The sequence below is a fragment of the Cydia pomonella genome, chromosome 12, assembly GCF_033807575.1.
Source record: "Cydia pomonella isolate Wapato2018A chromosome 12, ilCydPomo1, whole genome shotgun sequence".
NCBI classification, from domain to species: Eukaryota; Metazoa; Arthropoda; class Insecta; order Lepidoptera; family Tortricidae; genus Cydia; species Cydia pomonella.
The window spans coordinates 18,834,572-18,862,160 of NC_084714.1; the positions used below are offsets into that span (position 1 = coordinate 18,834,572).

General features: G+C 36.6%; 2 protein-coding genes across 6 annotated transcripts in view; both read right to left on the reverse strand.

Moving 5' to 3' along the window:
• Positions 1-27,589, reverse strand: part of LOC133523806 (tyrosine-protein phosphatase Lar) — a 701,140-nt gene that overhangs the window by 92,957 nt on the left and 580,594 nt on the right. The gene's annotated exons all lie outside the window — the stretch shown is intronic.
• The window catches only part of LOC133523790 (uncharacterized), a 40,453-nt gene continuing 18,743 nt past the window's right edge, over positions 5,880-27,589 (reverse strand). The window contains exon 2 of the mRNA XM_061859521.1: positions 5,880-5,955. The gene's annotated coding sequence lies outside the window, so the exon portion shown is untranslated. The remainder of the gene's footprint in view (positions 5,956-27,589) is intronic.

The following is a 27,589-nucleotide window of genomic DNA, read 5'->3' on the forward strand; positions in this document are numbered from 1 at the left end:
AACAAAGTGGTTGATAAAGACTTAACACAATTAAACTAGGGAACAAATTTATTCATTTATTTGATGAAATATATACTTTTTTTTAAGTAGTCACACTACTACTAATACTACATGTTGGTATTTGAGCGTATACTAAGACACATTTTCGGAGCTGTGATGGAGGATGAGAGATGGCGAATGCGTTATATTATAACCTCTAGCTATACCAAATCTACATTGAGCCTAACGTCATTAAGACCTTAGGAGTGACAAGTTGAGGAAAACCACGAATAAATCGGACTGGAGAGATTTGCTTGATTAGGCTAAGGTCTACCCGCGGCTGTAATGCCTTAGATGATGATGATGACAATAGTACTAGCCTTTCAAAGATAGCATATACCAGAGAATTTGGGACGGGTATCACCTTAGCCGGGTGGTCTAGTCTAGTGGTCAGGACGTTAGCCGCGTCAGCTGAAGACCCGGGTTCGATTCCCGCCTCGGACTTGTGTACTCAGTCCTTTTTTCTTTAGTGTATATATATTCTTATTTCTTAATTTTTTTTTTAATTTTAATAACACAATTATGTCATTATTATGAAAGAGAGTGACAAAAAGCTCAAAAAAAACGTAACGTAAACCCTTTTTACAATTCCCAGCACCAACACAGTAACTTTAGTCACCAGTCCTCTGTATGCAGCACTGAATCACATAAATAATATCCTTCTATTCGACCCCCAGACAGACATATTTTCACAGAAGGAACCGAGACTCCTAGCCACAGCAACTCGGTATTTGGAGTCGATCTCCATACCCTCGACAGCTCGACTACACCGTCCTAATATTAGTGTTATTAGTCATTTATATAGTATATAGTAGTAATACAATAATTTGTTATATTTATAAAGTTTATCTGTTTCGTATAGTGTTGTCTTGTTAAACTAAGTTCAGTGTATAGTAACTTACATGCTTGGTATATCTGTTAGTGTAAGTTAGTTAATAAATAAATAAACAATAAACAAAAGTATAAAAGGCTTCGGAAGCCGTTGCGTAAATGCGCCTGCGTTAAGGTAAAAGTACCCAGTTTTGTCTCCAACCAAACAATACGAGTACATAATTAAGTTACTCACTCTATACATCAGTTTCCTCGCTTAATTAATAATAAGTTGTATACAAGGTGTGGCAGAACGTATTATGAATAAGTTTAAAACTTGTTTACAAAGCTTAAATCTTATTACAAATAAGTTTTCGCAAAGCTCGCTTAAAACTTACTTTAAATGGGTTTTTATCTATCTACGGAGTGTTAGAGTGCTCACTGTTCTTTTCTCATTCGCTTATTTTTTTCTCTATAGTACAACACACGTCTTAAATCATAAGTATGAATAAATAAATATTATAGGACATTATTACACAAATTGACTAAGTCCCACAGTAAGCTCAATAAGGCTTGTGTTGAGGGTACCTAGACAACGATATATATAATATATAAATATTTATAAATACTTAAATACATAGAAAACACCCATGACTCAAGAACAAATATCCATGCTCATCACACGAATAAATGCCCTTACCAGGATTTGAACCCGGGACCATCAGCTTCGTAGGGCACCTACTAGGCCAAACCGGTCGTCAATATGAATACTTGGGTAAATATAAAAAGAAATGCTAAAATGTCCAGCAATGACCCACCACAATCATTTACATTACAAACACGCATTTGTCTCCAACTAAACAGTTCAAGTATCCACAAACGCACCATTATCCAAACAAAGCACAAGAAAACCAGAATCCGACTTAAGACTGACCTAATGACATATCATGCGTCACTTTCGCACTCACATACTTGTTAGAACGTGACAGGCATGATGACAGATGATAAAAAACCGACCATCTTAGCCCTACTGAAAGTTGTTATCTCGACAAAAGCTCATATTTCCCCGGCCCCATTAGACCGGGTAAAAATCGTGACACGTGTACTCGTAACTTTACGCTACAGATGGCCCGCCATTTGCTGTTCTTTCTCCTACTTACCTGGGGGAGCGTTGGAACGAAGCATCTACTGGCACGTTAGTAAAGCTTCCAGTAACTGTCTCGTGCTTTTAGTCACTTTTGATTGCGATGTTAAGAAAATAAAAACAACTCGAATTAAATTTTTTTTGTAAATATAGCCGTGTATGGGCCGACAATAGGTAGAATGCAGGTCAGCCTTTTCTTGTGTTAGTAGATAGCGTTTCAAACAAATATTACACTTCAGCTGGATAGGGTTAAATCATGCGACTTTTCAGTTTCGAAGGTTCAAACCATATAAAATACAAGTACACCATTATTCAGACAAACGTGATTACGTCATAACGACTAGGTATCATAATTCGGCCTGAAAGTTGTTATTTCGCCGGCCCTATTAAACCGGGTAACAATCGTGGCACGTGTACCTACTCGTAATTTTACGCTACGCTATAATTTTTAAAATCTTAATATATTTTTAGTCAATCATAATCTAACTATTGACAAACATATACAATGAAGAAGAAATATCCTCTTAAACGAGTAATCGCAACTAGAAAAGTTATCAACTGGTCAACCTTAGCAAAAAGCCACGAACTTGATTTGATCAGTCTATGATACTCGAAATATTACTTACAAGGTACAATTGTACAAACTAATTTGTGACCCACCATAGAACAATTTCACAGTAAGTGTCATAATTATTTTACTTTTTAAATTAATTCCAATACGCAGTAAATGTAAAAATGTTTCAGATTGGGCCAAGAATCAAAGTTGTTCGATAGTACATAAAGCTTGACCAGTAATATATGATCACGCGCTATATTGCGGAATTTCATTGTAACTAAATTTTTCATACTAAACTGAACTGTCACCCTATACATGAGAATAAAAGCGCGCTCATGACAATGATCATATATTTCTGGTCGGGTTTTAATATGTACGAGTAAATATTATCTAGTAGAAAGTTATTTCGCTAAACTACTGGCACCTAAACCACTGAACAACTGAACGCAGCACGAAGTAATTCAGTGTCGTTCCACACAATGGGCGCGGGTTCAAATCTCGACATAACCGCGGGATGGCGGGTTATTTTTTGAATCCCAACTAGCAGAAGAGCTTGCTTTGTGTTGAACAAAGGTATTGTAAAGTTAGAACATTTTATTATACAGAAAATTTCTTTGCATTTTACATGGAAAATTGTCGCAAGAGATCATATTTCAGAACATGTATTAAAAAAAAAAAAAATTAATAAAATCTACAGGATGTTTATTTAGTCACCTGCAATAATTTACGGGCTGAATACGAATATATAGTTGATACTGAGCAACTTTGATTATGGGACCAACCCGGAATCGCGAAAAAAAAAAATTACTCTTCCATAGGAAATGCCAAAATGTATGAAACAGCCAATTATGTTTTCAAATTATGTGAGTATACCACATATGGATGTCATTTAACTAAAAGATATGTAAATTTATTTCAGCCAAGCTAGAGCTGCGGCAGCTCCAAGCCGATAGTTGGCAGGAAGCGGCGCAGGATCGGGAAAAGTGGCGTGTTCTTGTTTCGGAGGCGGGTCTTGGCCTCCGAAACAAGAACACGCTCTTTAGGTCGCTGAGCCACATTAGTTAGTTAGGTAATCTATTTTATCAATTCACAAATATATACAACATAGTTTTGTACAAATACAATATACTAAAATAAGCTCTGGATCGTACCTGGTTCAACAGATCTCAAATGCAGTGCAGCGAGGAAATGCTGCAGGCATTATGGGGACTTTTGAGCCGGGTACGATGCAAGGTGGATCCGCATATTAGATGTGCAGACTCAGGTGCGTCAGTTTGAAGCCAGGCGGCTCACAGAACTCGACGCTCAGCGCGACGGGCTGAAGGCCAGACCACCTGCGGCCATACTTTACAATTATGTCGGAGGGGTGCTGACTTGCAACGAGTGTGGTCGTACATTTGCTGCAAAAATTGGCTATATCAGTCACCTGAGAGCGCACCAGCGACGCTCTTAGCGGTATAACGCAGTCGCTGTGGTCGAAAACGGCTAGGAGATGATGATGATACCTACACGTATTTACTTATTACTTTAAATCATTTAACTTTTTTATTTAGTAATTATTCTAGTCTTTAGTTAGCTTATTTTAGTGAATGCCTGAAAGTTTACGAGAATTCACAAAAACATATAGTACATGAGATATCATTACGTGTACATTATGACCCTTGATATGCTCGGCCTTACGGCATATGAAAATTATTTGTATTGACACAGCTCATTCATTTCAAAGCAAAATACGTTACATAAATGTCGTGTTTACTAAAATATTATCAAAAAACATTATTAAATACAAACGTCAAGTTTTAATTCTCAATCTGCAGTCCGTCAGTCATTTAAATTCAAGTTCATCAAACTGTTAGCTAATAACTAGTTTTTTGTATTTAAACCATATTGTATAATAAATTATTTTTACAAGATTTAAGTTGGTATAAAGCCACTATTATCAATAGTTGAGAAACTTTAACGACCAAGCATAAAATAAACATAAACAAAATGCTGTGCTGAATATTTCAGAACTAAGAATAGCAAATGGAAAAACGTTGTATTGAATAAGAGATACTGAGTGCCAATAAATAGTTTGAAGAAAGTTTTGCATTTGGATACCCGATAATATATTCGTAGAGTTATTTTGTTGAGTTTGCTACAAACTATTCCTTCGGGAAAAAAAAATAGTGTAAATATGACAAAAACCTTAGTATTTGAATTAATTATCAAAATAAAACCATCATAAACAAACATTTATGCGCGATACAAACTAAAAAAGCCGGTCAAGTGCGAGTCGGACGCGCCCACCGAGGTTTCCGTGCTTTTTAGTATATGTTGTTATAGCGGCAACAGAAATACATCATATTGTGTGAAAATTTTAACTGTCTAACTATAACGGTTCATGACATGCAGCCTGGTGACAGACGGACAGGCAGACAGACAGGCGGACGCGGAGTCTTAGTAATGGGGCGCGTTTTACCCTTTAGGTACGGAACCCTAGTGATCTCTTAGCAAATTACCCGAAAAGTAGTTTCAACCACAAGTTGTTTTTAACGAAATCAATATTACAATACAATACAATACAATACAAATATACTTTATTGCACACCTCAATACAGAAACAGTACAAATAATACAACACATAAAGAAGAGGTAAACAACAGGCGGTCTTATCGCTAAAAAGCGATCTCTTCCAGACAACCTTTAGGTAGCGGAATTAAAAAAAAAAATTGTTATGATAGTAGGTGTTCCAGATGCAATAAAAGAAGTCTAGCACAGAATAAACACAAAACTAAGCAATATAATTATCATATACAAATATAAATAAAAAAGATATATAAATACATATACATACATATATTAAAATACATATTATATATATATATAATAAATGCCAGCCATAAGTATGGAAAAGGAAGCAGATAAAAGTATTACGGAGCAGGTTATACCGAATATTCATTGTTATTTGAATTTCGTGCCTTTTTCTACAAAAAAATGGGTTTGCCAGAGTATATGGTTGGATAGATAGAGTTCCCTAGTCGGTTACCGTATGTTCTTAATTAAAAATGTTTCATCTACCTAGTTATAAAAAAGTTAAAAAAAAATGAGTTAAGTACATTTTTTCAGGCCACGTTGCGATTCCCTTTTCTTTTTTTTCTTTTTTTTTATATACTACGTCGGTGGCAAACAAGCATACGGCCTGCCTGATGGTAAGCAGTCTCCGTAGCCTATGTACACCTGCAACTCCAGAGGAGTTACATGCGCGTTGCCGACCCCAACCCCACCCCCCTCGTTGAGCTCTGGCAACCTTACTCACCGGCAGGAACAAAACACTATGAGTAGGGTCAAGTGTTATTTGGCTGCGGTTTTCTGTAAGGTGGAGGTACTTCCCCAGTTGGGCTCTGCTCTAGATCTGGAATGACATCTGCTGTGCTGTGCCCTACCACACAAGGCGAGATAACATTCACATTGCCCATACCTCTCTTTTGGACGTAGTTTAAGGACATACCCGGGTCCAAAAATTTTTTTCACCCTATTTATTCCACCCAGAATGAGGAGTTCTTCAAACCAGCCAAATTTTATACAAAACTAACGAAAAAAAAAATTCAACAGCAAAATAATAATCGGTTCAAATGTAGATTTAGCGCACACATTCCCTGTTGGCATATTCTGTAGCTACCTGAGTATGAAACCCGAGTATCTCAGCTCAAATCCGAGCTTATTTCACGCATGCGAAAAGTCTAATTAACTTCATATATTAACATATAAGCATACGCGGCGTATATGCCAGCGAGATTATATGGAGATATTTGGAGGCTTATTCTGAATTAATAATTTGACAAGGTTTTCATCTCGTTTTGATACGTCGTGACATTAGTGAATGCCCCGTTTCAGAATGCTACAATTGTCTGGCACATCACCGAACTATGCATTGTCAAGTTGGGGAAGGCTTACACTACACTTATTGGTGTTTGCGAAATGTAATCAGGAGTCGCACGCACTTATTGATGCCCTTGATGACACGACTCAAGGTTCTTACAATTAAGCGATGAAAATCTATTCTTAGTATTTTGTTTTAATTTTTTTTAACCTGCATATAACACTAATGTGGTTCAGTGTATGGGGGACGGACTGATCAGCGCTGCCCGGTCATCTCGTAATGGAATAGCTGATGCAGCTTATGCTGAGCGCGTTCCATTTGTCATGCAAGCCAATTGTTAAAGTTATTTTTATATACATATTTTGTAACTCGCATCTTATTATTTGTGTAGCAATAAATAGTTTCTCTCTTATCAAATTGTTAAGACAGAATCGGCCTTACAGAGATACTTGTTTTTTGTAGAAAATAAGCGTGCTCGTATTTTCATGGATTAAGCTCGCGAAGGTTTCTTAAGTTGGATATTTTGTCATTCCTTTTGTTATGTTTGCGTTGTTTTTTCATATATGATGAAGGTCATGTAGGTTTCTTGGTGTACTTAGAGACACGTAGCAACAACGCCGATTTTTTCTTTTTGATACTATATTTTATTGTTTTAAATTATAACGTGCAAAACGCAATACTGTCACAGGTACGCTTTTTTCACGTTCCGATGTAGGAAAAGCGTACCTGGGTCGCCTAGCAGAAGGACATCCTATCGGACGCCCTAGGTATCGCTGGAGCGACATGGCGGAGGCGGATCTACGCGAACTTGGAGTCAACAATTGGCGAGAAGTCGCACAGGACCAAGAAAAGTGGCGCTGCCTTGTGTCCGAGGCCAAGCCTCATTTTGGGTCGCTGAGCCAACGGAGTAAGTAAGTATACGGCTTCGTAGCCTAGTCCCTAGCCCTGCTTACTAACCAGGAGGTCCCTGGTTCGAATCCTGGTATTAGTGTGTTCATCACGAATATTTGTTCCTTAGTTATGGATGTTATCTAAGTACGTATCTAACTATAAAAGTACTATGTATATCTTCGCCCACTATGGGTACTATAGTACAAGCTTTGCTTAGTTGGGGGCTAGATCGATCTGTATAAGATTGCGCTCAAAATTATGGCGCAACAAGAAAGTTAAATAATAATTAGATTCTTGCGAAATTTCCGACTTTAATTTGACATATAAAAACAAAATGAAATAATTCAGTACGTGCACTCTGTTTGTATTATCCAAAAAGCTTATTAAGCGGTATCGAAAACACACATCATGGTATTGGAAAAAGGGTGGCACTGAAAGTATTAGGCAAATGCTTTTACGAAATGCGTCCTTTCCCGTCCTGCACCAAAAAAGCTTTATTCTTCGAAAGCTTTATATCATGTAAACAACATTGTTTATATTTGATTTGCAGATAAGAGGTGAGGCGGATTACATCCACACAAACAGGCTTATGTGCTTATGTCAGTGATATAAATGAAAAATAAAGGTGCGTGTTGTGCTCTTTTCGGCGTGGGCTCTCGTACTAGTAGCGAAATAACTAAAAAAAAAGACACGTCAGAATACAGGCTTGTTGTGATGTATTTACGCTCTTTGGCGTGGGCTCTCGGACTGTTTTGAAAACAGCGACGAATTAAATAGAACCTACTTACCTTAAGAAATTAGAGCGAGTAGAAGGTTTGCACATACAACTTCTTAAACGATATGCGTGAAAAATACAACCTCGCTGGGAAGTGTTTAAAATAAGCATATTCTGTACCGTTCTCTGCGCAAAACACATTTACGGTGAAATTAAAAACCTTTGTCTCCCGCGAGTTGTGCTTAAAACTTTACGTATAGACGAAGAGGTATCACGGAAAAACGTAATTTTGAAGGCAGGGACTAAGCCAATTCTGCATTTGTAATAACAAAGTGTGGCTATGTCATCATCAATTTCAAATTTCTTCGCTTATAATGACACTCCCTCACTTGGACCTGTTCAAGTCCGTGTTGGCTGGTTGACTGTTGTAGGTATATGATGTGACTGTAAACTCTGTAAAGGTTGTTTTGACTTGTAAAAGAGCCCTTGAGGCCTACTTACAGAATACATTTTGAATTTTGAAGGATGGTATATATAACAACACACACACACATGCCTGATGACAGCGGTGGTGTGGTCATGGTGGTGTGTCATGGTGGCGGAGTGGATATGACGTTCGTGGTGTTGCCTCTTTGTCGCACTTGTAAATTTGTACGTAAGTGTGACAGGGAGGCAACACGTCAAACGTGGTTCGCGGTAGGCCCTCTGGCTCGTACCAATGAGTTTTTTGGAACTTATGTACGAAATATCATTTGATATTTGATTACCACTAGCTTTCTGAGAAAATCTGCAAGAAGAAATTCTAAGGTGCATGTGAAGTCCCCAATCCGCATTGGGCTAGCGTGGGGACTATAGACCCGAGCCCTCTTGCGCATGAGAGGAGGCCTGTGCCCAGCAGTGGGACGTATATAGGCTGAATTATTATTATTATTATTAGTATATACAACAAACTAACAAGAGGAGTTGCTCTCATAATTGCAAACTTTGTTCCGTGACTAGCTCTCGGTCTAGCAGAGGTGAATCCTCAAGTTTAACCTCTCTATACTTTCCTGGGGTGGAACGACCCCGTTTAAACGCTAGTTGTGGAAAAAAGGATTAACCTCATATTACCAGAGTACAGTAAAAGTTTCTACTGTAGCGGAAATTTATTAATATGAAAAAAATATGTCAGTTAAGTTCCTTCAGGTTCTTTCTTTGTATTCTTTTATGTGGTGTTATTAAGTGATAGCAATTAGGGAAATGATAGAATTATTATCTTAAATATTTTAATTTCTGTTTTAGTTTCGAGTACCAACTCACGCCTCAGTAAAGCCTGACCAGTAATATATGATCACGCGCCATGTTGCGGAATTTCATTGGAACTTAATTTTTCATACTAAACTGAACTGTCACCCTATACATGAGAATAACAGCGCCCTCTTGACAATGATCATATATTTGGTCGAGCTTTACCTATTCACGATGTTCACGTTTTCTTAATAAATAGATTTTATTTCAGTCGTTTGACAGCATTTTTTTTTAATTTTAATTTTATTCACTTTTAGTGGCGTAATCTTCCATACTTCTTCTTCCATGTCTAAGTTAGTCTATAAAAAGTAATACTTAATACGAATTTAATCGGTAAAATTATTCCAATGCAATTCCCGACAAATAACTTTCAAAATAAACTCAATTTTTACGTTTGCATTCTTCTAAAATAACAGACAGAGATTTCCCAAGGCGTGTTTAATTTTTTTTTTCTTTTTTCTTTTAAAAAGAGACTAAGGAAGGTAATGCCAGCTTCCATGTTCCAGAGAACACTTCTTTTCATTACCCATGAGACACTTCGGCAGTGGGTACTGGCCGGCAGGCAAGTGCTTGGAGAATATGTACGGTCACGTCTGAAAATATCGATACGGACAAAGTGCCAAAAATATGTATACACTACCTTATATGGGCCATAAAGTCGTATATACATATTTTGGGTACTTCGATTGTGTCGATGTTTCCAAACGTGACTGTAATATTAAAAGTGCTGTAACTCTGTCTGTCTGTAACCTCTAAACGTTTAAACCGCTGAATCGATTTAGATGAAATTTGGCAAGAAGATAGTATGAGGCCCGAGGAGGGACAATAATATTTTTTTATAAGTTGCGGGCAGAACCGAGCGATATATAATAATTTTCAATTCAATTATTTATTTAGTTCGAATCTGGGAGATCCGTATAGTGTTAGTAGAGTACAACAAATCTTAAAATTAAATAAGGTTAGTATGTATGTATGTATGTATATACTTTATTGTATATAGAAATAAAAACATGTAAAACACAGAGTAAATTAAATACAACAAAGGCGAATTTATCCCTGTATGGGATCTCTTCCAGTTAACCTTTGAGGAAATGAGTAAAACACAATTTACAAATTACAATACATACAATTTACAAATAATTTAATAGACACTAAGATGATAACACAAATAGGTAAAAAATAAAACCTAGGCAGTATATGTGCACCATGTCTCAACGTTAAACCATATTATAAATAATATTACAGAAAATATATTATGATCTTTAACGAAAAGGCCGCGTCCTCTGGCTTTTATTTTCTCTGTTTATAAATTAATGTAATGGAATAAAAGATGTGTGAGGTGTGTAATAAATATACTGTATTGACATCTAATGTATTAGTAAATTAATTCAATGAAACTTTAATGTATTACTAAAATTATTTTCAGAAAATGATTTCTATTTCAATTTGTCACACGTGAGTTATAGACAGATTATTTTATTATTCAATTTGGTTGAAAAAAGAAAAACATATGAAGTAAGTAAGCATGTTTTGATTTAAATTGACGTATAGGTATGATAAAAATAATGTAATAATTAATATTTTTTCTCAAATAAAGGTCTGTTATATAATTATGATATAATTCTCAGGTAATATATTTCTGTTTAGGTATACCATTTTACAACAAGACCAATTGAAATTATGTATAGCCGTTATCTATGTAAATATGTATAGGTAGTTAAAAAAAAAACAATTTACGTAAATATCAATAACGAACTACAAAAACAGGTCGTATATTTAGTATCGTATTATTTGTATAGAACAAATAAGTTTATTTTTCATACATTTCCAGATCTTAAGCTTGTATCAGTTGTGTACCCGACAGTACAGCTGCACCTCGTGAGATAGTGTTAACTAGCGCACTTCGACAGGAGACATTTTTACACAAAACCGATTGCACGCGACAGTACTAGAGAAATGGGTTTTATTTTTCAAAAATAAGAGCTGGGTTTCTAGGAGTGTTTGATTGTTTATAAGTTGAATGGAGTTGCTGTAGTTCTATTAAACTAGTTCTTGAGTGCGATACTTCCACATAGGTACTTTTTGATTCAGTATTTTAACTCATTAGGGCTTGTGCACAAATCACGCGAGGTTTTTTCGGCTACTTTATGACCCCCCCTCCCCCTTGGTGCTGTTAGTTGAGGTTTTTGGCGAACCCCCTCTCCCCCACATAACCTCACGTGTATTTTTTTATTGTTTTTTTCATTCAACCTAATTTTAAGATAAATAGTATTGTTTAGAGTAAATCTTGTACTCGCTATTTTGAAGTGCCAAGTGAAGATTTATGTTTAATAAAACCAAGAAAAAATATGTGGTAGATATTTTTTCTTAGTTCCGTCACCATAGAAAAATACACGTAAGGTTTTCTTATAAACCCCCAACGTGATCCGGCTCGGTGATCAAGGCTCGGAAACCGGTTAAATTTCCAAACCGTTATCACTTACTTGGCGCAAAACCTTTTAATTTCGGTGTCGCTTGAAAAACCGTTATTTTTAAAGCGGTTTTTATCAGAAAAGTTCTTGTCAAATTAACCGGTTTAGAGGAATACAAACCGGTTTCTTCATATGTCGGTGTCTATGTTTACGTGACACACCACCAGGCCGGCCGACCGTTTCGTCGTTCATCGAATAAAACGGTTTTTTTAAGTTACAATTAAGTTCTTAAAACGTTCGCGTCCCTATAAAAGTTCGGAAGAAAACCGAAATAAAAAGGTTTTTACCGGTTTTCTCATAAACCGGTTCCGAGCCTTGCAGTGGCGTTTACTATCAAAGAGTGTTATTTTGGCTAGGCTTCCGAGCTATTGACTCTCTCGCCGGCCCAGCGTTCGGAATCACACACCAACCTGTCGTTCGTCTTCAAATTTTATGCGCATTTGTTACTCGAAATTTCACCACGTGTAACATTATAATATTTCGTGTTCGAAAAGCCGCAAAATATCCAGGTATTTGTACGGTATCCAGGTATTTGGGCTGATACCGGGGCTTGGCTTAGTTGACGTCTCGGAATATTTTTAGAAACGGATGATTGCATCGAAGACATGAGCTGCACGCCAATTTTACATTTCTTATTTTGACATCATTCAAACGCATCTTGCTCTTATTTATATTAGCGCGAGCGTGGGTTACAAGTGGTATAGATTTAACCAGTTAATTTAAAATGTTTTGACCGATTAAAAAATGTACCTAAGAAATGTTGCTGGCGAAGTTTTATTCCGCGCGGACACAAGGAAACTAACGAACCAACTTTGTGGACCAAAATGTTCAAATCACAATAGATTTGATTAAAATCAGAGGCTTTTGACTGCCAAGAAGGTTTGATTGTCAGTGACAGTTAGTGAGAGACATAATGGATTAGTCTAATTAGGAATTTGGCTACTAAAGCCATACGAGTAACTTAAGCTGCGAGCCTGAGATAGTCTCACTTTCATCGTCTATCACTTTTATGATCATGATGCATCACGCAATAGACGATAACAATGCAACCATAGCTGTGCTAGGTATACACATGCTACATTAATTAATTGGGCTTTTTTCCACAACTGTGGTAGTACTAACATTAGGCAGCTCAGTCCTAAATATCCTTTTATATGAATTATAACAATGTACTATGTTTCCTTTATGTTTGAGAGATTACCGCTCATATACTTGACACAACCCTAAAAAGTTATAAGCTTACAGCCTATAAGTTGGCTCATTACTGTCCCTATTCGCGTTCCCTTTGATCATCGAGTTTTAAACAAGCCCTACGTTTGTCGTTTCTTTTCCTTTTAACTATTTATGTGTGCCCCTCGTTATGCCTGTTGTTTTTTGGATCGTAACAAATTGTGTTGCTACGAAAATGTTAAGCGATTTAATGTTTTGTCAAATTGTATTGACACCATCAGTAAGAACGGCATAGGTAAACAATATTGTCATTCTTTCGTTGCATTCTTTACTATTTCATTTCATTCCACAATCACCGCATTGTCAATAGTGATGGCATTATTTGTTCTTATTGATAGTGTCTGGCCGGCACAATAAAAAATACTCAAAATTAAAAATAAAAAGAAATAAAAATACTTTAAATAAAGTTACTCTAAATAGCTAGCTATACCAGTACTCAGCGGCATTCGGCGAAGCTTTTCATAATAAAGAAATTGCACATTTATTGAATCTACGCTAATAAAAGAACCTTTTTTTAAAAGGTCCAGAAAGGGTTACCTTCATAGGTTTCGTATTCTTGTTTTGGTGTTTACTTACTTAATCAAACTCGCTAGTTTTTTTTTGTATGGTAAGTTTTAGATAAAACTTTCCGGTGAGACACCAACGTCTGATTAACGATACTCCAATACATAACATAAAACAAATAATAAAAATAATAATGAAATAATACAAACATCCTGAGTCTTTAATCCTTACAATTTTTGTTTTAATATAAGTCTAATTATATTATGACCCCTGCAATGTAAAATACCCTAAAGAAAGGAGAGGCAAGATGTTAGGACACCTTACACGGCACGACAGCGTTTTCTTAAACATTCTGGAAGGCAGGATGGAAAAGACGAGAAGTCGAGGAAAACCTAGAATTACACATATTAGCCAAGTGAGCTAAGCTCTTAATTTTTTTTATACCACGTCGGTGGCAAACCTGCATACTGCCCGCTTGTTGGTAAGCAGTCACCGTAGCCTATATATACCTGCTATAGGAGTTATGATGATGATAAATGTAAAATAAAAAATGTTTTATACAAACAAGAGACAAACATTCACAACCACTAGAAAAGTACTATTCATTACCAGATAATACTTCTAAACACTAAATTGCGCCAGAAACACAGAGACTAATTAAAAGCACAAAGCCTTGGAACAAGTCGGTTCCGCGAACACAAGAGGTGTCGTCGGACACTCCACTCGGCTAGTGATGTTACTTCTTTGTAACTTGACGCGGATTAATCGTGAAATGTAAACAAAGTCTTACTTAATATAGGGCCCGGTCAATGTCAATAAGGAAACCTATTCAAGTTGAATATAATCGCGGACGTGCATAATTCGGACAAAATTTCGATAATCGCATTAAGATAATCGCATTCTAGAACAAGTCTATCGCGAACACGATAGGTATCGCCGGAGACTCCACTCAGGGAATCATATTACATTTTTCCTAACTTGAGGTAGATTAATTGTAAAATAAACCAAGTCTTATAATAGTATTGCCTGGTGAAGAGATGCCACTAATATAGGACATGAAACTGTTATTATTCATTTTAAATTCTTATCTTCAAACAGTCGTAACAAATCGTGTTGCTTTAATTATTACTTTAACTAATTAGTCGAAATTGATATTATTGCGAACCAGACACAATGACTAAGAATGGCATACAAGCATATTTAATGTTTTAATTCTTCCTTTCAATGACAATTTCTATTTTATATCATGCCACTAAAAATGTTATAATCATTATTTAAAAATAATATCTCGCAAAGTCTGATTCGCATAATAAACGATATAGGTAGTGATATTCAGCAAAGCAAAGTTTAGGGTGAACATCCAAATTTGTTGGTCAGTTTATACCAAAATGTGAACAAAAACTTAGCTTGCTTACAAGCTAAGTCCGGTTCAAACACTAAAACGTACATCACTATTGTCGTCTCATCCCTACGACGAGAAGACTTGAAGAGCCCTCAGCAACACCAAGCGCCGAATACAGATCAAATGGTCTCGTCTTTTAATGACCACGCCGTCGATGATAATTCAGTTTACAATGGAGAATTAATGAGGGGATCAAGATTGAAAACGTCATTAATGAGACAAGTTTTTGTTCCTAATTTATGGATATTTATCTCTGAAACAAGCCCGTAACTCATACTCGTATTGTGACTTTTGTTTTTGCGCAATTTTTACGAATTTCAACGCAGTTGAAATATTAGCGAGTACTGCGAGGTTAAAGGTATACTGCATTTAGAAGTATGTGTTGCTTGTAAAAAAGAACCCTATAAAAAAAGAGTACCTATATTCCACCATCAATTTTTTTAATGCCTTTAATGTTTTCGACAGGCATTGTGACGACATAAAATAAAAAATATGGCGGACTTTGTGCTTCTAGCGATAACATACCTTACGCACTTCGAATATAGTACCAACGACTTACCTAAAGAAAGACAGTAAATAAAACGGATTGACATTATATTAGTACATACAGTGAGAGAAAATCCAATCCGCTATAACACGCCAAATTGGATACAAGTGCACAAATTTTAATAACAACCGAGAAAATCTCGTTGACACAAAGCAAAATAATACGGAGCAAAATTACACCTCGCGCAGCAATAACAAACAATTTGAGAAGCAAGCGGATTGCAGATCGCGATATTGTGAGGCGAGAAGTCCGATTCTCATTTATGAATTTGATGCGGTTTTCATCTCATTTTAAACATAGCCCGACATGGAAATAAAGCCAAGCGTGTTTGAAAGAATGCGAAGCCTCTCAGCACAAGATGAAGAACCTCTCTATGAAGTTAACACAGAGAACAGGCTCAAAGGAATTAGTGAAAGCAAACAAATATCGTGTAAACTGAAGCGCCCGAGGACTGGGTTTGGTAACTGTTCAGCATGCGAGTATCATTACATTGCGGTATTTGATTGGTCGGCTTCGGCTGAATTGGATGAAACCAATAGTCCTCAATATAACTAAAATCGCATACAAGTTCGCACGCCATCTAAATCAGTCCTTTGTAATGGCGGCGTGCGAGTATGGAAATTTGGAACAGACACAACCACACACAAATTTGGAATCCCAGTGCCCCATCACCGAATACAACGGCCCTGCTAATTTTTTTAAATAATCTGACGAAGAATGAGAGTTCATATCCATATAATTGTAAATTTTGAATTCCCATGGCTTGATAAGACTCCAGATTGCAATCCTTTAGCACCAGTCAGGGGAGCCGCTAACGCTGATTGCGGTTCACGGTCAATGTCATGTCAAAACAAGATGAAATTCATATCAAGTTGTTAAAAGAGCATCAGCCTCCAGATCACGATATTGTGAACCGAGGAGGGAGCAGGGAAATGTCAATAGTGTAAAATTAATTAAGTGCCAGAATTACTGTTCTCGAGTTTAAGTTTGTTTTTAATTGGAACGTTGGCGACCGTTAGACTTGGTTTATTTTAAGATTAGTGGCTCTGAGAGCTCACTAATGTGCAACACTAACACAATATTGTGCTTCCGAACTCGAATAGCTCCGCCATTTTGAACTATTTTCAACAATGGAATCCATAATGACATTCATATAATTGTCACATCTGCTCACAAAATTATGTGAGGTTCAATTGAGCATTGTGAACTGAAGAATTAAAATCGTGCGACATCTGTCATGAAATTTCTGTTAAAACAATGTGTTTTTAAAACTGGCTACTCCTGGCCTCCGTGCCCGCTCTTTTTCATTTCCAGTTTTCACCGTCCTATCTCCAATGGTTTAGGCTGAGCTTTGTCTGAACTATTACGCGACTGTTTTACATAAGTACATACACTATTTAGGACATTATATGTATAACCAAATAAGCTCTAATTTATACTATGACAGTGATTGGATACCCCTTTAATAATGCCACATATTGCGCATTTGCGTACTTGGCCAAGTTTGCCAACGTGGGCGTGTCGGGCCAATATTTGGCGCCGCCGATTAATGCACAAAGGAATCCTTAAGCGGACCGCTGACTGTGTGCCCTCAGTGTAGCGTGGTGTATTGTTTTTAATGTGTTTGATTTGTCCTTTTTATTGTTTACGCGGGGCTAATTGTGTTTGTAAATGTAAACAGCCGTATAACACATTATTGTAAATTAGGTAATTTAGCATTCGTTCTTCGCTAAAGTAATGATGCCAAGCACGAAGAATTTCGTATCAAATCCGACATTTTCTATCTCTATCAAGGCTCATAACTGGTTTATAAAATACCGGTAAAAACCGGTCTATTTCGGTTTTCCTCCGAACTTTTATAAGAACGCGAACGTTTTAAAAACTTTATTGTAATCTAAAAAAAAAACGGTTTATTCGATGAACGAAGAAACGGTCAGCCGGCTTGGTGTTGTGCCGCGTAAACATAGACACCGACATAGGAAGAAACCGGTTTTTATTGCTATAAGCCGGTTAATTTGACAAGAACTTCGTCCTTATTTTAGCCGTCGGAAAAGTGCTAAAGTGTCCTATATTAACACAAACCTAGCAATCTAATTCTATATACTGTCACTATAGCATATTACTTCTAAAATACTCGTATTACAGATTGTAGAAAGTATGACCCGCTTCCACATAAACACATGGGATAATTTTTATTTAATATAACTCGATTCGTTAACTTCCAAAATTGAACATTATTGTGTGTATAAAATTGAAATTTTCATGGCAAATACACCTAAATTGAGTGCGAAATCCAATCCAAAGTAACGAGGCGTAACAAATAAGCGTATTTGTGAAGTTTGCTGCAAATCACAGCGTATACACTCGCGTGGGTAAATTATTCGTGCGTGTGAGTCGAACAGGCCAATTCGAACGTAAACTGACATCAAAATGATATCTGAATCTTGTTATTTAGCTATCGTGCATCTCGCCCGCGCCAATATATGTACGGACAAGTACGAGGGAAATGCTCGATAACTGAATGACGTCAGTTAGATTTTATTCTGATGTCAGTGTACCTCTACCCCGGGGACTGGCGTACCGAGATTTTCATACCACTAGGACACATGTTTTAAATAGTATATGTAGGTTTGTAACATTTTAGATAGGTACAAACATTTTCTAATGCAAGGAGTTAGTAAAGAAAAGCCTTACATTTACTTGTTACGCAATATAAGATTACAGTTTAGTAGTAAATTACTATAGAGGCCGGGAAACGAAGGGTTTTTTATTTCATTGCAAGTTTGAGGAAAGCACTACACAAATCTCGCCGAGAAACGGGGTTGCTGGCCGCGTATCCCTATTCGACCTCGCTACGATCGGCCGCCTATATCTACTTGGCCTACAACCCTTCGTTTCCCGGCCTCTATAGTAACGTACTATTGTTTCAATTTATAAGAAGATATTGTGATCTTCAATAAGTTACATAATAATTGATCTACTTTATCTGATGGGTACCTATTCAATTGTATTGAAAGTTTCGATATTATACATACGTAACTGTCAATTTTATTCCCTAAAAATATTATTCTTTTATCTTTTAAAAATAATACAATATATCCAACGTCTACTTCAAAGACAGGCAGCTTTCTAGATAATACATCGAATACATTAAGCCTCTAAAATACTTATAAGGAGGCTTAAACAAAACGGCCGATCCATCTCACTTAACCTCATAAAATAGAGGTACCTGGCACGTTGTTGGTCCTTCGGGATCGCATTCAGCCGTGCAGATGTTGCCCCTTGACAAATATTGCTAAACTATAGCTGGAATTTATGCACATGAACAACTTTCGTGAGTAATGTCTGCAGTTGCAGTGTTATTTCAACTGAGTTTATATGTAGCTCGGAGAGCTAGTATTATATTATATTGTATTATTAGGACATCCTTACACAAATTAAGTAAACCCCACAGTCAGCTTAAGGAGGCTTATATAGGTATATACATGGTGTAGCACGAGGACCCTGAAAGATTTTAACCACGTATTTCTGAGGCCAAAGGAACAAATGTTGAGAAATAAAATTCATAAAAAATATATTTTTTGTAATATATTTGTACATAAAAATCTAATGTCCTAAACCTGTCACTAATTTTTTTTATTATTATTGATAATTTCTCACCATTTCCATTCCTGATATCAAGTTCATAGAATTTAGCATAGGTAAAACTCTAACTTATCCTTTTTATAAAATGCTATCCATTCTCATCATCCATGATTGACGACCTGACTGACCTAGTGGGTAGTACCCTGTCTATGAAGCCGATGGTCCCGGGTTCAAAACCTAGTAAGGGCATTTATTCGTGTGATGAGCACAGATTTTTGTTCCTGAGTCATGGATGTTTTGTATGTATTTAAGTATTTATAAATATGTATATATTATATATATCGTTGTCTAAGTACCTCAACACAAGCCTTATTGATCTTACCGTGGGACTTAGTCAATTTGTGTAATAATGGCCTATAATATTTATTTATGATTATTATCATTTCATTAATCATACACCGTATCAACGCTTGTATTTATAACAAATAACATATCCCAACATTTTTACAATTACAACTGAAACAAAGTTATTCGAGCGCAAACATAACAATATCACATTCAATCGAGCCAATAGTTGCGATCAGTGTGCGGAAAATTCTGCGAATACATTGAATGGTAACACTATCCAAAAGCTATTTTAAAGCGGCGAAAGAACGGGGCCACAAAAGCCCCCGAAAAATATGGCGTCGTTTGAGCTCGCATTACACGGCTCAACTCTGAGGCGGGGTCCAAGTTGTGACCTTAAACAGTTTGGGCTTGATTTTATCCGATAATAGTTATTCGTTTTACAAGAGGGCAAAGTTGTTGTTTAACCGCTCGTACTAATATTGATATCCGAGCAAGCGAAAGATTCCAAAATTGAACCACGAGCGTAGCGAGTAGTTCGAGAAGTGGAATCTTGAGCGTTGCGAGGGTTTCAAGGCACGAGGGTTAAACAAACTTTGCCTCCGAGTGAAACACAACATTTTTTACCATACCAACGCAAGGAAAATAATAACTATGAAATACAAAAAAAAAACAAACGAAATCAAATCCAAATGAACGTAATTAAATATTTATCATCCAAAATCATTATTTAAAAGTCAATTCGCCAAGCTAACATAAGGAAACGACTCAAAATTCGCATCTGATTACTTTACCCCACATGTGGATAAAACGCAACTTTCTCATTAGTTTTTGAACAATTAAGAGGGCCTTTACCAGTTGGTGTGGTGAAAAGATATTTGATCATAATCTCGCCTGATAGTATGTGCCGCATTAATTGCATGCTAAGAAATATTCTTTAGAAATTGCCATCTCGTTACGTATCGGTTGATTCAAATATAATTTAAGACCAATAGACTTGTATCCACCTCTTTATGGAAAAGCGGGCAAGCCATTCGCATATTTATATGTTAGCAGCAGGTAGTTGAGACTCGTATCTTATCACGCTTAGCATAAAGCTATGCGCCGTGTGAAAGTCATAGACTTTCTTTTTAAAATAAATCTTTTTTTGAACATTATTGGACAATCTTACACAGCCCCTCAGTAAGCTCAGAAATATACGAGTATATAGACCCACCCTGACTTCGCACGGATTTACACAAATCTTAACAAATTCTACTTACACTGTTATAAGGTGTAGTGATAACGGATATATATATATGTAGATAAATACTTAAATACATAGAAACCATCCATGACTCAGAAGCATTATCTGTGATAAACACCGGGAGCACTTGCCTGTCACTAAGGCGGTTACAGACTAGCGGTTTAACCTTTTCAACGCCAAAGACCACTAAAACGGTCATCGTCTGTCGTGCCCGCGACGCCAATGACCATTAAAAAGGCTACGGCGGACGTTGTCAAAGCGACTTTACTACTGTCAGTTAAGCTTCATATTCGCTATTCACCAGTTAACTTTTTGGCGTCCATGGCATTTCTTGACACGTGTGGAAAAGCGTTGAAAAGGTTAAGCCGCGTTGTCACTCAGTGTTCAGCCCACGTAGCCAACGTGCCTATCGTTCACGCTCCGTGGCGAACGAAACGCAACGGTCACAGTCGCACTAATATGGGAGAGTGATAGAGAGAGGACTACACTACGCTACGGAGCGTTAACGATTGTAACGTTGGCTACGCGGCTTGTACCCCTAGTGTACATTTATTCGATAGCGAAACGTGACGTACGCGTTTGCGTTAAGTCTCATTTTGTATGGGATTTTGAGTTTCCAAAACGTCCCGCTTGGCGCGCTGTTTCTGAATCCCATACAAAATTCGATATACGCAAACGCGACGTACGCATTTCGCTATTCAATAAATTTACACTAGGGGTTCTGAGCAAACATTTTGTTTAGAGCAAATGTTTGCTCTTCCTACTTACTATTGAAGCAACTGTTTCCATTTACCAAATGAACGAACGACTGTTCACTCAGAACTGTTCAGAGCACCAAGTGAAAACGCGGCTTTATACGAGCGTACGCGTACGTGCGTTGTGGCGCATATAGATCAAATGTAGGGAAATGTAACGAGCGTATAAGCTCGTAACGTCGAAACGACCGTATACGAGCGTAAAAATACGCTAGTCTGAAACCGCTCAAATGACTAGGTGGTCAATATTTCAACACAAGTTTTAGTTAATACGTCGAGATTCGTTTGTTGTAACGAATAAATCACGAAGATTATTTATGGTACGACCGCAGCCCTATGAAAACGTATTTCAAATTAGTCGCATTGTGCTTCCTCGTCCGGCGGTTACAAACTCTGCCTTGTTCACGGCTAAGTCAATAGATCAGACAAAGTTAGAAAGCCACTATAGTTATAAAGTTTTGTTATTAATATTATTGGACGCCGGCGCGACCGCGTGCATGCCTCCAGTTGGAACTCCACACGAGTATAGCAATTATAGTTTTACAATACTGTTCGAACGTGGTTCGAGTGCGTGTTTTGTTGCTTGTTTTGGACTTGACTAAGTTTTGAGATTTGGAAGCTAAAAAGAAAGAAAGATGGATAGAAGTGGTCCGAAAATGAGATCATCGGGGTAGTTTCTGGGCTTTTTAATGTCTCTGCAGTTAGATTTACGATTCATCTGTATCTGTTACTGTATACTATCAATTATATAAAAATATTTTTACAAATATTCTTGCGAAAATTGCGAAGAACACGTGATAGATACGCAGTAGCCACCTGAGTTACTTTCTAATATATGATAATCAAATGACGCCGGTTGATTTTTTTAATAATTTCACTCTGTTCATTTATGACTAAATTTTGATTTTGTACACGAATTTCATTCGATTTGACAGAAGGATTACCTTAACTTCAATATAAGATACTTTGTCATTTCATATCTAATAAATATTCATTTATTCAACCCTTGGAACGCTTTACGTCAAACAAAAACGTCACTTAACGCCAAGGTCAAGGGCGCAAGCGAGCTATTTAATGTGAATCTTACTTAAAAGTGTGAAGGCTACTATACTATACCTACGCCATAACACCTTTAGTTGTCCACGGCGCTGTGGGAACGGTTACAACGCCTTTAGGTGTTCTTGGCGTTCAAAAAGTTAAGCAGTTAAAACCCGCTACCACCCGTGCTCGACGCTCTACCCTAGGGCTTTGTTTCAAGTGGTCGCATTTATTCCCCGCATGTCCAAGTCCTCTTTAATTATGGATAATTTATATTCAGATTAGGACGCCAGGTGGGCGCGGCTGCGACCAAGCCATGGCTTGAATAGTTTTGGACGCCGTGTTACATGTATTTGTGGCAAATGTGACTTTATATCTAAGTAGATAGAGTATTAAATATAACTGACACAATAGTTCGTTTTTTTAGCATGAGATAAAAAGGTAAACAATCTTGAAGTGTTTTTATTGAATATTATTGAAAAACGCTTTAAAATTGGTAGCTATGCCTTTGCAGGGCGCATGTTTGATTCATATAACTGCTATTTAACACCTGTATTGTACAACATGTATGCAAATAAAAGACTTTGAACTTTGAATGTTATACATTTTATATTACTTATGGAAGCAAAATAATGTGAATAAGCGTATATGATTTATAACTGTTACTTAACTGACTGAAAACTGTTAAATATTGGGAGTGACTTATTTTTCAAAAGTGTTAATAAAAGAACATGTCAAGATCGTTTATAGGTAAAAAACTTAAGTAAGTCACCTTTTGTATGTAGTTGTGACGTGTTCGAATAGACAATACATGTTTAAAAGACACACACATACAAAACAAATGTCTATTCGAACACGTCACAACTACATACAACAGGTGACTTACTTAAGTTTTTTACCTATACCTTCTTTCTAATGTTAAAAAAACGAACTATAATGAAATATGTATGTAAGTATGTATGTTTATACTTTATTGTACATAGAAATAAAAACATGAAAAACACAGTTAGAGTATATGTTAATAACTAAAATATGGAGTGTATAAAAAGGAGGAAAATCTCTTATGGTATTTAGAACAGTTGTAAAAGTGTCCAGCTGTCAGCTGTAAATAATAGTTCGAAATCTCGCTGGTGGCGCTTGGGTGGCACAAGGCATGACATGAACTTAGACTATATAATAATATGGAGATGAAATGGGGGAGGGGCAACAAATCCAGCCAAATTACGTAGGTTTGTTTGGTATGTTGTCAGGAATGTTAAAACGTGTTTTTAATTTTGTCGCATTGCGTATGTCATCTATATAAAATACGAGGTCTATGACATTTCATTTCGATGTATTGTGGCGCCGCCTATTTAATGTTTTTTGAAGGACACTTTTTATACATACGGCCCGATTCGAAGATTGATTAAGACACGTTTAAGATCTTGGAAAGATCGATATCTAAACGTCATGTCAAAATTGACGTTTATTTCGATTCCGCTGTGATCCCAATAAGATCTATCTACGATATTTCTAACGTCAAAGTGACAGTGGTGGCCCGAATCGAGCTGCTTCTGTCAATTATACGACATACAAATGATATCTAGATGAGAACTTATCAAGACCAATTTAAATTCAATTCATTCATTTATTTTGTTAAACATAGGTTACAAGAAAAATGTTTTACCCACTATGAAGGTGTACAAAATTGTCTCGTGCGGTTATAAAATAAACACATGCTTATGTCTAATCTAACTGAAACTTAGTCATTAATATTAATACTACTACAAATTTTACTTATTCAGGTTACACATTTAAATACAATGTAAAAAAAAAAGATTAATATAATGATAGTCTTACAAATCAAATCCAAAAATTTAAATACACAGTCAATAGAAAATAATACATTTAGTCAGCAATAATCATACAATTATGTATTCACATATAGCATAGTAGCATTTGTCAATAAGATATGAACTAAACTGTTTTTTGAATTCATATATCTCAAGTACTTTAATACGGTCTGGAATCTGATTAAATATTATCGATGCCATACCCAAGATGCTATTTTTCATCAGCGCCGTATTGCAACACTGCAGAGTTTTCAGATTCTGACTATATTGTTGGCGTGTTGGAAATCTCCGGTCTTGCGAAACGCTGCTGAATAAGTTTAGGTTGGTTTTGACGAATATAGCTACTTCAAGTATGTATGTAATGATGTCAGTGTTAATATTTTAAGTGACTTGAAGAATGGTACACAGCTCTCTCTGAATTCTAGTCCGCACATTGATCGTACACAACGCTTTTGTGCTTTGACGGCTGTTTCTTTATGAACTGAGTTGCCCCAAAAGATGATGCCATATCTTAATATCGAGGCTATAAGGCCGTGATAGGCAGTCAAAATTGCTTCACGGTTGTCAGTTTTTGATAATTTGAATAATGCATAGGCTGATGTACTTAGTTTTTTTACATTATATACTCAATATGACATTTCCATCTAAGCTGGTCGAACCAGAACTTATGGTTATCGTATTTCATTCTTCGAATCGGGTCCATCTTGGTTTTGCCCCTTCTTATACACTCAATAGACTTCAACGACTCTTTCATGTCGGAAGCATTTAAGGTATCGTTCCGATTTAGACTGCACTAGCTTTACTGCTACAGTATTCATTGCACAAGAATATTGCTGCGCCAGTGTCAAAAATCCGGGCAAAGCTAAACTCCCCAAACTCCCCAATAGGTTTATTAACGATCCTTATCAACTCTCGAGGCGCCAAACTTTAGTTTCTTTTACCTCAAGTAGGGAAATAAATTCACTAGGGCTTTATCACAAAATTAAGCCTCAAGACAGTTTTCTAAGCAAACTAAATACAACTAAAAGTTACCGACAAACTGTGCACGATAGTGTTGGCAAAGAGGACTGTGTTGTTCGAGCATGAATATAGGATCTTATGGATCTGTGTGAACGTGGGGAATGGGGGCAAATGACCGAACGGAATGGTCTTATTAAACTTACAGTAGGAGTAGCAGAGAAAGCGCTATTATTGTTTGTCCTTGGCATAGTCTTACTTTTCATTTCTGCCTAGTTATCAAAAGTCCTAAGTGACGTAGACGTAATATGGTTGTCCACCGGTTCCCTGCTGGATAACAATGAACCCCACCAAATTACGTAGGTTGTTTTTAGTATGTTGACAGGAATGTTAAAACGTGTTTTTAATTTCATCGCATTGCTTGAGTTCTGTCCCGTCTGTCCCTCACTTAACTAATTTTACAGTACATATGGTGCTACTTTACCGCACTAGTGCGAAAATTAGTATATTACGTTACTGTGTAAAACATTTAAAGGGCCATATGTACTGTAAAACGTTGTACGATACATGACTCCCTTCGGTCGTGTTTTAATTTATCGCCACTCGTTTCGAATTTCCTATTTTTCGCACTTGTATCGTAATGTACTATTATGTACTCGTAGATTCCAATAATTAAGTGTCACATGAACCTGCCACCTTATTATACTCTTATTTTAAAACGATATTTTGAAATAAAATGAAAGGACTATACGTCAAAATGGTCTAAATACCAACAGAGTTGAGAATTAAGTTATTAGATATCTATATACTTAATTTCGTTTTATGGGCACCAAGCGGAATTCCATTGCAGGGCTGAGATATTTATATTTTGGTCAAAATGTCATTACCCTTATTACCTAGGCAATAGAATCCACCGCTGCGCTGGCCGAGCGCTGCGAATGGTTTGCCGCACTCGCAGCGGGGAACGAATATCTGTCCTGCAGTAATAATTTTTTTTACTTGGACTATTACCTAGGTAATAAGGGTGATGTCATTTTTACTTAAATACAAATATCCTCAGTCAGTGCCCATAGAACGAAATGAAGGACATAGAAATACCTATCTAATGACCTAACTCCTTTGACATGAATATTGCTCGTGTTTCATGTATCGAGAGTGTAACTTAAATTATATTGAAGCGTCTTTCGGCGGCGATTTCGTGGGACTCTTCATCAAATAAAATGAAATGTACACTCAGGAGACTCGAGTTGCCCAACACTACCCGAAACGTATCGATCCCACAACTTTCCAACTAAACTCACCTCTTAGCATATCTCGCCACGTTTCGCCAGTACTTTTACGAAATATTGGATAAACTTCTGTAAACTTATTACTGTACGAAATACTTTTTTTATGTCGAGTGTGAGAACTTTTGGCTAGTGTCCCTTCAAGCGCGAAACGTGTGTATGAAGTTTTAACAACGTAGCGTAGCGTCACATTGACGACTTGGATTCGAGGCGGCCTTCCAAAACTGGAGCAGTTTTATACTTAATATAATCCTATACTAACAAGTTACCGTCAACAATATTTTTACTCCAATATGCCCAAAAATATTCACACATTCAAAAATAGTATGGGACGTTCTGCTTTATGGTCAAACTCAAATTAAAACAAATCAGACCATTATTGTCCTGTTATAGCGACGAGAAGTTCATTACTGTATTGTTTTTTTACTATTTTTAAACATATATCCACTAAGAAAAGTCAATGCAAACACCCAATTATTATAGCTGTGTAAACGTTTTACAGTGTAAAATTTACACGATTCGATCAGCTATCATTGCAAGCGATAGGATAGAGTGAGATAGGAAGATAAACGCCCTTACATGTCTCGTTCTTACAAAACCGCCGTGTATGATATTGCGGATACTGCTTAATAAAATCAAAGACTACATACATATAGTTCGTCAGTAGAAAAAGCGGCCAAGTGCGAGTCGGACTCGCCCATGAAGGGTTCCTTTATGACGTATTAAAAAAAACTACTTAAACTACTAGATCTCGTTCAACATTTTACCACTTTGGACTTTTGGACACACATTTTACCACTTTGGTAGTGTCTCTCGCGCAAACTATTCACTTTAGAAAAAAATTATATTAGGAACCTAAATATCATTTTTGAAGACCTATCCATAGATACCCCACACGTATGGGTTTGACGAAAAAAAAATTTTTTTTAATTTTATGACGTATTAAAAAAAACTAGTCACTAGATCTCGTTCAAAACAATTTTCGTTAGAAGTTTGCATCGTAATGTATATCATATATTTTTTTTAGATTTTTCATTCTGTTATTTTAGAAGTTACAGGGGGGGGGACACACTTTTTTTTACTTTGG